This window comes from Salminus brasiliensis, chromosome 17, assembly GCF_030463535.1.
Source record: "Salminus brasiliensis chromosome 17, fSalBra1.hap2, whole genome shotgun sequence".
Classification (NCBI taxonomy): domain Eukaryota; kingdom Metazoa; phylum Chordata; class Actinopteri; order Characiformes; family Bryconidae; genus Salminus; species Salminus brasiliensis.
The window spans coordinates 7317507-7323506 of record NC_132894.1 but is presented as its reverse complement, the minus strand read 5'-3'; positions in this window follow the sequence as shown (position 1 = coordinate 7323506).

Genomic DNA, 6000 nt, shown 5'->3' with positions numbered 1-6000 from the left:
ACAGACTTGATGCAGACAGATTTTTAGCAATACGCCATGACATGCTGTGCATTACAGTGAATGTATGATAGTTAGTGGTTCACCGAAATGGGCCCCAAGTGTGTTTGATGTCTGAGGGTTATTCATTAGTTTTGCACTGGAGATACGAGGCTTATGTAGTAAACAAGTAATGGAGGTAAAGTGACATTGGCTTATTTTCTAATAACCTTTAACTAATAGTAAATAGAAAAAAATAGAAAAATATCATATACATTGTATGGACAAAAGTATTGGGACACCTACACATTACACCGTTAGGAGCTTTTACGACATCCAATTCTAAACCCATAGGAATTAATATGGTGTTGGTCCCCCTTTGCAGCTCTAACAGCAGGTTGGGAACCCTGCAGGTATTGCGCCAGCAGAGCGTTGGAGACTTTTCTGCTCTATGTGTTGAGCTCAGCACTCAGCGACCCCTCTCTGTACTTTTACATGGTCTGAGAGTTGCTGTGGTTCTTCATCGCTTCTATTTTTCAATAATACCACTCACAGTTGGTAATTACTCACAGGTGGAATATCTAGGAGGGAAGAAATTTCACCAGCTGACTTGATGTTGACTTGATGACTTGATGCTGCAGGGGTGGAGCTCTTTAGAATCACCCATTCTTTCACTAATGTGTAGGAAGGCAGATTGCATGGCTTGGTGCTTGGTGCTTGATCTGTGGCAATGGGACTGATTGATGCACCTGACTTCACTGATGAGAAGAGGTGTGCCCCAATACTTTTGTCCATATATTATATGTAAAGTGCGATATTTCATTGCATTCCAGTGTCTGATACAAAGGTAGCCTAGCATCTCCTGTTCTAAACTAGTACACTGTACCAACTGTTAAGCATGGTGGTGGTAGCACCAGCAAGCTCTAGGGCTAGATGAAGGAAGTACTTCAGAATTCTTCAGGATGCCCTCAAACCGTTGACTAGACGATTGAAACTCGGACTAGCATTAAGCTTTTGGAATGGACTTCCCAAAGTTCTGAACTTAACTGTTTGCTAGCAAAGTTAGCCTAGCATCTCCTTTTCTACACTAAAACACTGTATCGACTGTTAAGCATGGTGGTGGTAGCATCAGGATGTTCAGGGGATCAGGGGTTGTTTTGCTGGATGGAATAAGGAAGAAATAGGGCTGCTTCAGTATTCTGCAGCTTGACCACAACAAACCATTGGCTAGGCAATTGGTGTTCATTGACCCCAAACACACATCAGAGTCATTAAGACTCTTACTGGACAAAATACTACATAGAGCTTGAAGTAAGTGCAGTTATTTGTTTGTGGATGACAGTGAGACAATATGAGAAACAGCTTTGTGTGCGAGTCGGAGAGGATGCATGAATAAATGCATGAATGCGGCGGGTCAAGGGCCACGAAAACAAGATGTGAATAGGATACCAGATTGGCGAATCCCGTGCAATTACTTTTCGCTCTGTCATCTTCATCTGCTTTGAAACTCGTCTTTTAAGGGAATCGCTCCCAGATGGGGAATCTTAGATGTAATCGCTTCCATTTCGGCTGCTCTGTGCATCTGCGTGTGCGTGAGGTGCCATGCCATCTTCACTCCAGAAGAAAAACAGGGCAATTTTACAGCCATCAGCAGGGCAGCAATGTTGGGCAGTCGCTGTAAGACAATTCTGCACGATAAATGAAAATGCTGAATTTGACTAAATAAGTATGCAGTGTGGCGGCAGTGGGCAGTGGGTGGACAGGAGGTGAACAGTGATGCTGTCGGAAATGGTCAAACAACAACAAACACCGCAACACACATACAATCACCACTTTCTGCATTAATGTTTATTTGCATTTATACTAGAGCTTTTCTCAGCAAAAATAACTGACCAATTAGGTACCCGCCCCGCCCCCTTCTCTGTGAAATCCCACAATGACCAGAGGTGCAGTATGTTTGGAGGAGTAAAGGTGAGGTATTCAATGGACCTGTTTTGATAGATGGTATAATGAAGAATCAGGACTACCTCAGAATTCTTCAGCATAACCTCAAACCATCATACATGATTGAAACGTGGACACAATTGGGTGTACCAGCAGGACAATGACCCCAACCCCACATCAAAGGTCTTAAGGAATGGACAAAGCAGGCTTTCAGTAGGCCTTTGGAGTGGTTTTCCCAAAGTCGTGACCTTATTGGAAATATGTGAAAATATGCTTAAAAGCTATGTCAAGAAATTAACTAATGTTCAGAACTAATCAGTTCTGCCAGGAATATTATTATTATTATTATTATTATTATTATTATTAATAAAAATAATAATAATAATAATGATACAAGTAATAAACACCAGATTCATGATCGGGTCTGGTCTGCACAGCTTCTACAGCTGTCTTCTACAGCTTCTGCAAAGGCTTTACACTAAATGTTTGCATGTTGGAACACTGCTGCAAAGATTTGATTGCATGTTTGATGATGCATAGATAGTTTTGGATTACAAACTTCACCTCAGCTCATCCCAGACACACTGGGTGGAGCTCCACCATTCCAGAGAACATGGTTCCATTGCTTTACAGCCAAGAGCTGAGGGGTTTTATACGCCTCTAGCTGATGCATTGTGACCTTCGGCCGACGTGCAGATGATCCAGAGCATTCCACTTAATCAGCAAAATGCTTCTTTAGCTGTTTGTGCAATTGAACACCTATGTTGGGACGTCTCGGAAGACGAAAGGGACGGACACTCAAAATTCAGTGTAAAACGTCTTCCTTGACGTCTTCCTTGGTGTTGAGCTAGAGATATGAGACTAATGTACAGTAGCTAATAGCAGTAGTTGTTATGGCTATGTAAATTCCTTCAGACCAGCTTGATCAACTGTAATTTGCCCAGTATCCCACAGTGGGGTTCATTTTAATAGCCTGTAAGTCCAAATCCATTGTATAGTCAGGGTCATCCAGTTGTCTCTGAGGGCCTAGCCAAGGCTGTGGTAATAATGTGCCACTGGATCTGCGGCTATCGTGGAAGTGTCAGTTTGTGATCTTTATCACCAGTCCTTGGACAGCAGGACTGATCCTGAAGCAGATTTGGGGGTCAGGAGGATTCCTCAGACAGAGAGGAGGGTGCGCGTCTCTTCGAGGGTTTAACCCCTGTCGCCCTCCGCCTTCTCCACTCCTTTATTCAGCACGCTGATTTATGGGCACACGCAGGGGAGGAAAAACAACCGTGTCACTGCCGGCCCTTTGATAAATGACTCAAACCAGCAGTGTCTCACACTCGCCTTGGCCTCTTCAGTGAGAACACACTTCAACACGTTTGAGGGTTTGTGGGAAATTTGGTATGCATTGGCGTCTGTGTGCATATAGAGTTCTATATCTCAAGTATATCTTGTAGCCAACGAGTAATGAAAACGTATATACCTACCAGTTAGCCTGTGCAAATTTCACACCTAAATAAATCTCTTGCCTTAAACTGCCGTATTGTTAAGTATATAAGCCAATAGGCTTGCCTTTATAGTTTCTGACACTGTATAACAGATTATCTATAAACATGAGGACTGTAAAATTATGACATTAGTTAAACTCTATTTAATTACATTAAATTGCTTAATTACATTAAGCATAGACCCTACAAATATTTTGGACTATCTCTCACAACATCCACATTACGTGCATTGTTTATTGAGCCCACCTGTAATATAAACACTAGGGATGGAAAGATTGATTGGCTATGCATCGGTATTGTCAGGCACTCGGTATCACGCCCTCCTCCGGGGCAATCCCGAGCCACCGCCCACAGGCTCAAATAAGGACTTCCGCCTTGTTTATGTCCATGTGTGTGTGGTTCCATTCATGTGAGTCGATTCATGTTCACTTGGTTCATGTGTTGCACCTGGGACTGGGGGTACTTAAGGGGCCTCTACACCATCGTTCTCTGCCGAGAATTGAACCGTCTGGGACCTCTAGGACGCCCTAAGGTTCCTCGCACGTTTTCGGTGTATTCAGGTCAGCTCCGGTTCTTTATCCATGTTCAGAAGCAGGTCTCCCTGCTACTCACTGCGCCTAGCGAGGCTTGCTCGCTTCATGTCTGGATTCTCAGATTACCCACGCCCAAGCAAGGCGATCCACGCTCGCGGCAGCACGCTGCTATTTCAGGTTAGGTCGACCTTGCCGTTTGGTGTAGCTGCTGGTCCCCAGCTCTCCTTGTTTATGTATTGAGCGCTGCTCTAGAGTCTGTTCACATTAACCCCCTATCGCCCAGGCCCTGCCTGTAGCATTTAGTTCTAGTTCCCGTTTGGTTTTTCCCTCGTTAGTCTCCCCTTCATACCTGCTCAGCTCCCACCTCCTCCCAGTGCCAGGTTTGTTGTGTTCGCTGTTTCGGTTGTCACGTTTTGGTTGTGTTGACGGTTTTGCCCTCTGTTTGCTGCTCATGTTTTTTATACCCCTTGTGTTTATGTTCGTTTGGTTAAATAAATCCTCTTGCATTGGATTCCTGCGAGTGTTCATCCCTTCACATCTGGCCTAACACACCATGGCAGGTATTAACCGATATTCCAAATTTGTGTTTTAGCCAATCATTAGCTGGTCAGATCATATGATTCATGTTTTGCGAGACTCACATATTTATAGAATGTGTAAAACGAATGTGCCTCGTGGAGGAAGAAGAGTAAAGAACACCACTGACCAGATACCCCTCTTGAGAGTTCATCACTCAGCCCAGTATAGTGAATATCAGAATATAGCAGAGCTAGCAAACACCACATTACAGAAGCCCTGCACTGGTTTCAGCTCTCCTGCAATTGCTGCCTCTTATTCTAACACAGCTTGTGTATTCTGGCATGTGTTTTAGCGCTAATGTTGCTGGTTACTAGCATTTCCAGCAGCAGTGGTGTATTTTACTGGTAAAAGCTACTTCAGACTTCTTCAGATGTACTACTGTCATTAAAATACACATTCACTAAATAATGGGAGGAAGGAGCCATTTGAGATTCAGCCACAGAATTTGTCAGAACAAGATATAGTTTGCCAGCATAATCAGCAAGAACTATGGATGGTTTAAGGGGGTTAACAATATTCAAATGTTAATAATAGTGCTTTAAATTTTGCAAAACAGTATGTTACAAACAGCCATAATAGCTAGCAGTAGCCACATAAGACCTGCCTGATGTTTTGAAGATGTTTTGACCTTCAAGTGGTTTTTAGTCATCATAATTTTGGCATATCTTTAAAGCACGTGAGAAGTGCTAAATTTGCTAATGGGCTCCCCCTACAGTTATGCAGTGTACTTCACATTCACACCACTGTTGAAAATACAAATCATGCTTTGAGCGCCCCCTAATGGTCAGCTGTAAACGAGTATTTATTGACGAGCTCTGACAGATACAGAACCGGCATGAAGGTAAAGAAAGATATATGGACTGAGGCGAGTAATATTAAGAGTAATATTACAGGATTTTATACTAATATGACTTGGGTTACGCAGCATTACACAGGGGCTCTGCAGCTCCACCAGTTCCAGGACAGTCGGTGGACTGTCAAAATGATTCTGAAGAATCTATTTTAGGGTAAATTTGCTAGATTGTTGCTTTAAAACCATGCTAATCAGCACCTATAAGGTTTCAGTACTTTTAAGCTACATTAGCTGACTGGCTCCACCAAACAAGTCACCAAACCAAACATGCCCTGGCTGATGATTAAGGAAAACTGTAAATCTGATGTTTTGCCGCTATTCCTTTAGCATTTCATTTGTAACGTAGCTACATGGCTAAATGTGGAATATCAGTGCCATGTTAGCCACGCAGATGGCTAAAAACAACATGCAGGAGAATGCACAGCAGAATACACACCAAAATGGTGGTGCTGAACTGAAGGAAGCCTCACTTGTCTGTCTGTGCCCCGGACTTTCTCCCTGGTGCTGTTGCCCCACCCCTGGTTCTACCCCTAACCCGGGGCAAGCCTCTTCTCCTCCTCTCCGAACGAACATTCTTTGGAAAGTCATTTTATATCACTCTTTGAACGTGCACTGAACT